Here is a 12,192-nt window from a genome sequence, read left to right as displayed (position 1 = left end):
GTGCAAGATGAGCAAACAGGTGCTTGACTGGTGCTGGTCTCACTCCTCATGGAGGTGACACAAAGCAGCTTTCGGTTTTTAGCAAAAGTTTGGTTATTTTGTTGACTCCACTCCCCCCACACACTCAATCACTTGCCTTTTATAAAGATAATAATGGGTTGTGTGTGTGTGTGTGTGTGTGTGTGTGTGTGTGTGTGTGTTGAGGAGTCAATCAGTTAAAAGTGTATGATAATTATATTAATTGTCATGGGCTTTTTAAATGTTATTTTGTGGTGGCGGTGGCGGCGTTGGCAGCGTTGGTCATGTGTGTGTGTGTGTGTGTGTATAAACCAAATCTGTGACAACCTTTATTATTTATTGGTTTTGTTTTTCAAGACAGATCTGACTGTTCTGGAACTCACTCTGTAGACCAGGCTGGCCTCAAACCCACAGAGGTCTGCCTGCCTCTGCCTCCTGAGTGCTGGGATTAAAGAAGTGCATTACCATGCCTAACTAAGCCTGGGCAACTTTTAAAGCCTTTTTGTGAGCCTCCATGTTCTGTATGTACTGGGGCTAAGATCTTTTTAATGAGTAAGTCAGTTCTCAAAAAGTGCAATATTCAGGGTGCCTAGAAAGTGCTTATTCAATTTAAAGCCACAAGCCAAGTATGGCGGACAAGCATCTCCTGTATGAGCCTGAGGGCTCAACAGAGGCTGAGTACCTGGCTTGATGACACAAAGTATCTGCATGTCTCCTCTCTCTGTCTCTGTCTCTGTCTCTGTCTCTGTCTCTCTGTCTCTCTGTCTGTCTGTCTGTCTCTCTCTCTCTCTCTCTCTGAGTGTGTGTGTGTGTGTGTGTGTGTGTGTGTGTGTGCACGTGCTTCTTCCTTGGTCCCTCTTGCTGTGACCCCAGGGCAGTCTAAAGAAATTCCTGTTTCTAGGACTAGAACTACATTAGTCATGTACAAGTTATTTCTTTAAAGCTATGCAAGCAATTTCAGACAAGTCACATTTCCGAGGAGACTTGAGGGTCAAGACAGCACTTGCCACCAGCTTCCTTCCTCTATCTCTTGCCCATCAACCCTCTCCAAACGTATGAAGCCAACAGAAACAGGAAGGAGACATTGAATAGGATAAATTGAGCCACTCATCACAGACAGCATCTGTCTTCATGCTTGCCCAATGTAATTTCAGGCTTTTGTTTAATTTGGCTTAGTCCAGAAAACATTCAGTAGTTTGTACTTTATCATCCCTGACCCTCTATGACATCTATGCTGTAGTCATTTTTTAAAACCCATTATAATTAATATAATTATCACACATTTTTAACTGATTGACCCCTCAACACACACACCCCACTATGATTGATACCTTTATAGCAGGCAAGTAATGAGAGAGATAGATGGAGACAAGAAATAACCGAACCCTTGCCTTTCCACAGTCTATACCCTCCACCACCACAGCTTTCAGAGCTCTCTAGTGGGGCATCCTTTTAAAAATTTTCTTCCAAAATATTTTCTGAGAAATAAAAGCAGAAATTGTCCTGTATGCTCACAAAATCCACTTCCTCTACTGTGTTACATGCAGAGTATTTTCTGAATGGAAATGATAGTATATGCCTCTACAGCAAGATGACTCTCCACACATTTGTCTATGCAACAAACTCTGCCTAAGTAAATTCCTACCTGGTGTGTACAATCCACAGTCTGTGGGTTGCATGTACCCCAGGATAGCTAAGTCATCGGCCCAACACAAAGTTCACAACCTTAAAGTGTAAGGATTTTCCTCCGCTTTGAAGGGTAGGGTTGAAACAGGGTTTCTTTTTCTAACTTTCCCTTTTTCTTTTCTTTTCTTTTTTAATTTATTTATTTCATGTATGAGTGCTCTATCTGTATGTACACTGTGTGCCAGAAGAGGACATCAGATCAGTTGAACTCAAGACCTCTGAAAGAGCAGATGGTGGGTGCTCTTGACTGCTGAGCCATCTCTTCAGCCCTGAGACAGGGCTTCTTTGTGTAGCCCTGATTGCCCTGGAACTCACTCTGTAGACCAGGCCTTAAACTCAGAGATCCACCTGCCTCCCAAGTGCTGGAACTAAAAGTGTGTATCACCATTGTCTGGAATTTTTTCACTTTTTTTTTTTTGATAATTGATTGTTTTCAAATGTGAACTTTGTAGATGACAATAGCATATTGCAATGTCACAGGCTAAACCCACTAATGAGACACTGAGAATAAAAAGGCAATGTGTTTAATATTGGTTATGAATATAAAGTGCTAATAATGATGGTTGACAATTTGCTGGGCCTTTCACTATTCCATATACTGTATTTATCAGCTGTCAACTTCACCACAGGATTATGATCTATGTATAATCTTCACTTACTAGAGGAGGAACATGAGGTTCAGAGACAGTAAGAAGCTTGTGATGGAGCCAAGAATCAAATTCAAGCAGTTTGAAAACTAGGCATCAACGTGAGAAACAGAAACAACCAGAAAAGTACATTCAAAATGCAGTTCAGTGATTGAAAATTGAGGGCAGTCTATGACTGTGAGTCAAGAGGGTCATGACCACATGTGCCAGTATCTAGGACTCAGGGGGGTTGTCTTGTCTTCTCAGTGGGTATGTAGTTCTTGGCTTACAGGTTATCAGTATTGGTCTGGAGTGGTCAACTGGGTATTTGAGAGGCAGAGATGACTTTGAATGTCTGGAAAGGGTCAGCAGGATAGAGAAGTGTAATACTGGTGGGAATCCTGGGATGGTTATGTCTCATGAGGATTTAAATTCGTGGGTTTTGTGTAGTGTTCATTCATTCATTTGATAAAAATCTGAAATGTACCCACTCTCTTCCTAAAAACTTCCCTAGACTTTTGGGATACTTAATGACTACAACAGAAAAAATATTCTTGTAATATTGGAGGTTGTGTTCTTGAGAGTGAGACAAGTAATAAAATGAGCATAATAAATAAATATATTACATATTAAGTCAGACTGTAATCTCAGCATTCAGGAGGTGGAGGCAGGAGAGTTTTGAGCTCTAGGCCAGTCTGGGTGACATACATGATTCTGTCTCAAGAACAACAGTAACAAAAAACAAGTGAGAAGATTATAAGCAGTATAAAAAAGACATCAGGCAATAGCCGAAGGAGGTCAGACTAGCCAGGGCTGAAATCCTAAGGCAGGAGATGCCTGGTTTGTCAGCTGATACACAGAAAGCAGAGGGAAGGTCAGAAAGGATGCCTGAATGACGCATGGAAGGCTGCTTTGGAATGGATCCCAGAAGAATCAGGTTTAGTTGGGTCATGGTGTAGAAATGAAACACAGAGAAACCAGAGTCTTGAGTTCTGTGCAGACACTGACAGGAAACAGGAAATCATCTGAAGACTTCAGCCACTGGGTCTGCAAGCTTAGGCCACAATGGGCTGAGTGGGTGGACAGAGCAAAGCACTGAGTGTGGGTTCTGGAGAGCTGAGCCTGTGGGTGGAGAGGGAGCTGATAAGAACTCCAGGCCCATCGTCACCCAACAGTCACAACATGTCTCATTATTTTGCTTCTTCATGAGTTAATAAACAGAAGGCCTATTATATTGGTAAAACCAGACAAAGCCTGAGAATGGGGAGTCTGGGAATGGATAGTAGAGCACTGGGGAGACAGCACCAGCTGTTGAGTCAGACTGTCTGGAGTTCAACACTATGCCTGACCAATTTTTCTTTGAGGTCCTCCCTCACTTGCCTGGAATCCAGACATTTTCTTCAAAGAGTACATGGTGGTATGCAGCTGTGAGGATCCCTGATGAGCTGTGGACCAGAATCAGCTGATTCTGTAATGGGCCAGTTCCAGATACTTCAGTCTGGAATCCACATGCTGGAAGGTTATTATTGTGTTTGTTGTATCAAGAAATGTAAGAAATATAGTCTAAATGAGTTTCATGTTGAGGTGGAAGGGAATAGTTACTGCTACAGAAGATGGTGGTGACTGTATCACAATTCAAGCAACTATTTACAAATCATTACACTTTTCCCCTCAAGCTGGGAAGTAGATTCAGTTAGGCTCCACTGAGGCTCCAACCACTGGAGGAGTTTGTGCTGTGTAATCCAGAGAGAGAGAGAGAGAGAGAGAGAGAGAGAGAGAGAGAGAGAGAGAATTAGTTGAGATCATTGCAGTGAGAGATTAAAATTCCCTCAAAGACATTCTCCAACAGTGAAAACTGAGGTGACTCTACTCTCAGCACTGAGATGTGGAAGGCCACTTCAGGGAGAAGCACATTTAGGAAGAACTTCCACAGTCTCTAGATTCTCTTCTTAATAGTTACAAGTGAACTCTCCCCCCTTGTCCATGCCCCAGGAAAAACAGAGTCAGCTGTAGTCAGTCCCACTTGATTCAGGGCCTACTGTGTCCCTTCAGGCCTAGAACATCCCACTACCCCTAGCTACAGTGTCCCACTCCATCCCAGCTCCCTGGCTCTCTCCTTCTGTCACTAAAGCCAACCCTTGTCCAGAGGGAGTTGGGGAGGAATCTGGGGCTCAGCTTCCTCCACTATGTAAACCCTGCCTCAACCAGAGCCGCCACTGAGGAAACGGGAAGGGCATTGTCTTCCCTTCCCAAGACCCAGGTTTTAGCACTGAGTGGAGATTCCCCAGAGACAACGTCTTAGTGTGATGACATCCAGCCCCAAGTTCAGGCCTTGAAAGGAGATCGTTAGTAATGAGTAAGCACAACTGGGCAGGAAAACCAGGGAGTGGGGAGAACAAGGGGATTGTTGGTTTAAAATTCCTAATTGGCCTCATCCTGAGCAGTTCTGCTGCTTGTAAGACAATCTTTGCCCCAACTGGTAGAGTATGGGGGGAGAGGCTGTGGCACCTATCTGTAGCTGACTCACCCCACCTCAGGTGCTTTAAAAGACATTCCCTGAAGTCCTCCACCCAAAACTTCTTCTAAGACCCAGAAAACAAAAGCTACCCTTCACACTGTTGGGACTTTGGATGGATCCTTACATACCCAGATCTGCTATCAAGTCCACAAATATCCATTAGGTTTAAGTAGGATGAAGGCACAAGTCATAAGATGCAACATAGCAGGGAGGTGGGGTGAAAAAGGCTAGAGATTTAGTGCAAAAGACAAAACAGCATATAAACAACAAACAGAATGCACTCTGGGAGATACACTGGGGAATACAAAGAGTCTACGAGTGGATGCCAGGGCCCAACACATGAACCATGTGAAAAAAGGGTAAGCCAACCTCCTAAGCTCTACTGTAAGGGGAAACACAAAGCAGAACCTCAGAAACCACTTGGGAAGTACACTGGGTCCAAACCTGAAACAATAAGTCCGCCGAGACTGTGGGTAAGCTCAGTGGGCAAAATGCCTGCATAGCTTATAGAAAATCCTGGGTTTGATCCTCAGCACCATACTATAAGATCTAGTGGCTCACACCTTTAATTCCAACACTCTCAAATTATAAACAGGAGAATCCAGAACTCAAGGTCTTCCTTAGCTTCATAGAGAATTAAAGACCAAATGCCTTTGGCCAAATGCCTTTAGCCCCAACACGTGGGAGGCAGAGCAAATGGAGCTCTATGAGTTCAAGGCCAGACTGGTCTAAAGAACTAGTTCTAGGACAGGACAGCTGGGACTACACAGAGAAACCCTATCTCAAACAAGAGTATCTCTCAACAGCCATCTAATTGGACTTATAGCCAGCTGGACTGGAGAGAATTGATGCCTGGTACTAGCCAGCTACTTGTGGCTGGGGAGGCTGTAGTCCCTAGAGGAGAACCTACTACTGTTACTTTCCTAAATCAATATTGTTTCTGGCTTCATCTTGAATACTGATGCTTATACTGACAAGACAAGTGCACCTGTTGCTCCTCATCAGAGAAGCTTCTATTATCAGCACAGACACTACTACAGAAATCCACAAATGGTCAAACACAGAGGATAAGGGGCAAAGGAGTGGCCAGCCCCAAATGATATATATCAACAATGCAACCTATACATGAGGAGTACTGCAGAAGAAGAGTTGAAAGACTATAAGAGCAAGAAGTCCAGGACACCCTGCTGCTAGATAATGCCTTCTAGCTAGACATGACAGGGAAACCGTACCCATGAAATCTCAAAACTATGGATACCTAGGCAAGACCTGCATAATGACACCACCAACTGACATGCCAATGTAGGTAGGGGGAATTTCAAAAGACCCTACCCCTAGATGAAGAGCCACCAGCAATCAACAGCTGAGAAGAAATTAGTCTGCTCCAAAGCCAAACCCCTATCAAGATTATCTAATCCCAAGTGGACATCCCTAAATGTATGCATAAAATCAACACCCACGGTCTCAGTAGGGTGTGGGGGCAGGGGGAGTGTGGCTCTTATAATCTTTCCATTCCTTCTTCTACATGTGTGATTATAACAATAGTAGTTAAAGAAAAAGATTGGAGGTAGGGACACAGGAGAAGTTAGATGGAAAGGATGAGTGATAGAAACAATAGAACTACTATACTTGTGTATAAAATTCAAAAACAAAATCATTTAAAAGAGTCTGGGTCTAGAGAGATGACTAAGTAGACAAGCGCAGAGACCTGGGTCAGGTTCCCAGAACCTAAATGTTGGTTCACAATCAGCAATAACTCCAGTTCCAGGTCTCACTTCCTCTTCTGACTTCAACGGATGTTGGGAACTCGCAGAGAAACACTAAAGGAACCAGGAATGTTACTCATGTAAGAGTATTTCCTCACCGGGCAGTGGTGGCGCACGCTTTTAGTCCCAGCACTCAGGAGGCAGAGGCATGTGGATTTCTGAGTTTGAGGCCAACCTGGTCTTCAGAGTGAGTTCCAGGACAGCCAGGGCTACACAGAGAAACCTTGACTTGGGGGGAAAAAAGTCTCCTCAATGGGGGAGATAAAATTTTAAAAACTTAAAAAAAAAATGTATTCTATCTAGAAAGCTGAGAGTGGATTTTGCTAATGACCTGGGAACCTTTTTGTTTTCTGTAGAGAGGCAGGCTTCACCCACCTTTTGCTATAAAGGCAGACCTCACCTAAACTACACAGAATGATTGATTGATTATTCCAGACCCCCTAGACAGTTATCGATCCTTAGGGAAGATGATACAAGTACTTTATGACCTAGTGACCTCCATGCTATCAGTCAGAAACCACACTAGAGACCATTCTAGGCCTTTTAGCTATAGAAGCCACCCTCATGGCCACATGGACTTTGCAAGGGAGTTTCTATGTAGCCACACCTTAAGCTTCATTGTGCGCCTGGAATTGGACTGATTGTTGTCTGGAAATCTTTTCCCAAATTGTACTGTGTTTTAAATATGCTGGCAATGAACTGCTTAGTAGTGAACTGTCTAAACACCCTGAAGACTGATCCAGGCTGAAGAAGTCAATCTGTACCAGGTGTTCATGCTTATCCCTTTGTCTGACATCTGTAGGGACTCTTCACATTGACACCATGCCCACATATGATGTGTGTGTGTGTGTGTGTGTGCGCGCGCGCGTGCGCGCGTGCGTGCACACACACACACACGTGAAGAGAGTCATACACATAAAATAAAGTCAACAAATCTAAAAATTTTTAAATATATAAAAGGAATGTCTCTTTTTATTTAAATCCTCCAATTACTCTATAAGAAGAATGAGATTAGAAATCTTCCTTCCTGCCCAAAACTTTGGCCGGGGAAGAACCAGCACTCCAGACCTCCTCTCACACCCAGAGACAGCTTGACTCCCAGGAGGCCTGTCACATGTAGGCTCATAGGTGAGACACACCCTGCCCCAATACCTGGCCTAACTGGGACCCCAACAGGGCCCAGAGGACACAGGACCTATCTGCCCTGGCAGAGACACATCATCATTCTGGTCTACAACTGTGCCTGGGAGCAGATCAAGTGCTCCAGCCCCCGACCACCACCATACTCACACCCAGAGACAGCTTGACTCCCAGGAGGCCCATCATAAATACAATTGCAGAGACAGCCTGACTCGAGGAAGTCCATCATAACCTCACAGACTTACAGGAGGAACAGGATCAAGTCAGAGACAGGAAGAGCAGCTAACACCTGAGATAACCAGATGGAGAACAGAAAGCACAAGAACATAAGCAACAGAAACCAATGCCACTTGGCACCATCAGAACCCAGTTCTCACACCACAACAAGCCCTGGATATCCTAACACACCTGAGAAGCAAGATTCAGACCTAAAATTCCATTTCATGAGGACGATAGAGGACCATAAGGAGCACATAAATAACTCCCTTAAAGAAATCCAGGAGAACACAGATAAACAGGTAGAAACCCTTAAAGAAGAACCATATAAATCCCTTTTAAAAATACAGGAAAACACAATCAAACAGGTTAAGGAATTGAACAAAACCATCTTGGATCTAAAAATGGAAATAAAAACAATAAAGAAATCACAAAGGAAGGCAACCCTGGAGATGGAAAACCTAGGAAAGAGATCACAAGTTGCAGATGTAAGCATCACCAACAGAATACAAGAGATAGAAGAGAGAATCTCAGATGTAGAAGATACCATAGAAGATATTGACACAAAGTCAAAGAAAATACAAAGTCCAAAAAGTTCCTAACCCAAAATAACCAGGAATTCAGGGCACAATGAAAACACCAAACCTAAGAATAATAGGAATAGAAGAGAGTAAACATTACCAATGCAAAGATCCAGGAAACACCTTCAACAAAATCATACAAGAAAACTTCTCTAACCTAAAGAAAGAGATGGCCATAAACTTACAAGAAGCTTACAGAACACCAAATAGATTGGAGCAGAAAAGAAATTTCTCCTGTCACATAATAATCAAAACACTAAAAACACAGAACAAAGAAAGAATAATAAAAGCGATAAAGGAAAAAGGCCAAGTAAAGGCAGACCTATCAGACATACACCAGACTTCGGAGGCAGAGGCAAGTGGATTTCTGAGTTTGAGACCAGCCTGAGTTCCAGGACAGCCAAGGCTACACAGAGAAACCCTGTCTCGAAAACAAAAACAAAAACAAAACAAAACAAAACAAAAAAAAAAAAAACCAGAGACTCTAAAAGCCAGAAGAGCTTGGACAGATGTCATGCAGACCCTAAGAGAACACAAATGCCAGCCCAGGCTAATATACCTAGCAAAACTCTCAGTTACCATAGATAGAAAAAAACAAGATATTCCATGAGAAATCCAAATTTAAACAGTATTTTTTTTTTTACTAATCCAGCCCCACAGAGGATAATGGAAGGAAAACTCCACTCAAGAGGGAGTGAAACTACAATGGGAGGGAAACTATACTCAAGAAAACCCAAAAAATTAATAATCTCACAACAAACCCAAAAGAAGAGAACCACACAAACATAATACCACCACTAACAACACAAATAACAGGAACTATCATTGGTCTTTAAAATCTTTCAACATCAATGGACTCAACTTCCCAATAAAAAGATGTAGGCTAACAAACTGGACCCAGCATTTTTTTTTCAAACAGGAAACATATCAGTGGCAAAGACAGACACTACCTCAGACTAAAAGGCTGGAAAAAATATTTTCCAAGGAAATGGTCCCAAGAAACAAGCTAAAGTAGCCATTCTAATACCCAATAAAATAGATTTCCAACTAAAAAATTATCAAGAGAGATGGGGAAGGGCACTTCATTCCACCAAGGTGAATTTTCAATTATGAACATCTACTCCCCAAATGCAAGGGCATCCACAGTTGTAAAAGAAATGTTATTAAAGCTCAAAACACACATTGATCCTCACACAATAGTAGTGGGAGACTTCAACACCCCACTCTCACCAAGGGACAGATTATGGAAATAGAAACTAAACAGAGACACAGTAAAACTAACAGAAGGTATGAACCAAATGGATCTAATGTCCTATAAATATAGGACATTTCATCCTAAAACGAAAGAATATACCTTCTTCTCAGCAATTCATGGAAACTTCTCCAAAACTGACCATATAAAATTGGACACAAAACAAGCCTCAAGAGATATTCTTATATTTTCTTAGATTGAAGTAATCCCATGCATTCTATCAGATCACCATGAACTAAGGCTGGTCTTCAATAACAACAAAAACAACAGAAAGCCCACATACTGGAAATTGAGTAACTCTCTACTCAATGATAACTTGGTCAGGGAAGAAATAATTTGCACTCATAGCAATGAGTACCCTCATAAAGAAATTGGAGGGGCTAGAGCAAGAGCTGGAGAGTTGGCTCAGCAGTTAAGAGCACTGACTGCTCTTTTGGAGGTCCTGAGTTCAAATCTCAGAAACCACATGGTGGTTCACAACTATCTGTAATGAGATCAGATACCCTCTTCTGGTGTGTCTGAAAACAGCTACAGTGTACTTACATATAATAAAAATAAATAAATAAATATTTTTTTTAAAAAAAGAAGAAAGAAAGAAAGAAAGAAAGAAAGAAAGAAAGAAAGAGAGAGAGGGAGGGAGGGAGGGAGGGAGGGAGGGAGGGAGGGAGGGAGGGAGGGAAAGAAAGCAACTTAACAACACAGACCCAAGAGGAGTAGATAGCAGAAAATAATCAAACTCAGAGATGAAATCAACCAAGTAGAAACAAAGAGAACTACACAAAAATCAACTAAACCAGAAGCTGGTTCTTTGAGAAAATCAACAAGATAGATAAACCGTTAGCCAAACTAACTAAAGGACACAGAGACAGTATCCAAATTAACAAAATCAGAAATGAAAAGGGAGATATAACAACAGAAACTGATGCTGGGTGGTGGTGGTACACGCCTTTAATCCCAGCTCTTGGGAGGCAGAGGCAGGTGGATTTCTGAGTTCGAGGCTAGCCTGGTCTACAAAGTGAGTTCCAGGATAGCCAGGGCTATACAGAGAAACCCTGTCTCAAAAACAAAACAAAACAAACAAATAAACAAAACAGAAACTGAGGAAATTTAAAAAATCATCAGGTCCTACTACAAAAGCCTATACTCTACAAAACTGGAAAATCTAGATGAAGTCGATGACTTTCTAGACAGATACCAGGTACCAAAGTTAAATCAGGATCATATAAACTTCTAAACAGTCCCATAACCCCTAAGGAAATAGAAGCAGTCATTAAAAGTCTCCCAACAAAACAAAACAAAACAAAACAAACAAAAAACAAAAAAAAAACAAAAAACAAAAAACCCAAGGCCAAATGGTTTTAGTGAAGAATTCTATCAGACCTTCAAAGAAGATCTAATACCAATACTTCTCAAACTATTCCACAAAATAGAAATAGAAGGAACACTACCCAATTCATTCTATGAAGCCACTGTTATGCTGATACCTAAACCACACAAAGAACCAACAAAGAAAGAGAACCAGGCCAATTTCACTTACAAATATCAATGCAAAAGTACTCAATAAAATTCTTGCAAACCGAATCTAAGAACACATGAAAATGATCATTCACCACGATCAAGTAGGCTTCATTGCAGGCAAGTAAAATATCTGTATGACAAGAACTTCAAGTCTCTGAAGAAAGAAATCAAAGAAGACCTCAGAAGATGGAAAGATTGCCCATGCTCATGGATTGGCAGGATTAACATAGTAAAAATGGCCGTCTTACCAAAGCAAGCTACATATGCAATGCAATCCTCATAATTCTTCACAGAGATAGAAAGAGCTATTCTCAAATTCCATGTGGAATAACAAAAGGCCCAGGATAGCAAAAACAATGCTCAACAATAAAAGAACTTATGGGGGAATCACCATCCCTGACCTCAAGCTGTACTACAGACCAATAGTGATAAAAACTGCATGGTATTGGTACAGAGACAGACAGGTTGATCAATGGAATAGAATTGAAGACCCAGAAATAAACCCACACACTATGGTTACTTGATCTTTGGCAAAGAAGCTAAAACCATACAGTGGGGAAAAGACAGCATATTCAACAAATGGTGCTGGTTCAACTGGTGGTCTGCATGTAGAAGAATGCAAATTGGTCCATTTTTATCTCCTTGTACAAAACTCAAGTCCAAGTGGATTAAGGACCTCTACATAAAACCAGATACACTGAAACTAATAGAAGAGAAACTGGGAAAGAGCATTGAACATATCAGCAGAGGGGACAATTTTCCTCAACAGAACACCAATGGCTCAGGCTCTAAAATCAACAATTGACAAATAGGACCTCACAAAACTGAAAAGCTTCTGTAGGGCAAAGGACACTATCAACAGGACAAAATG

Source organism: Mus musculus, chromosome 5 (assembly GCF_000001635.26).
Source record: "Mus musculus strain C57BL/6J chromosome 5, GRCm38.p6 C57BL/6J".
NCBI classification, from domain to species: Eukaryota; Metazoa; Chordata; class Mammalia; order Rodentia; family Muridae; genus Mus; species Mus musculus.
The sequence above is the reverse complement of the archived record's forward strand: the minus strand, read 5'-3'. Positions refer to the sequence as shown.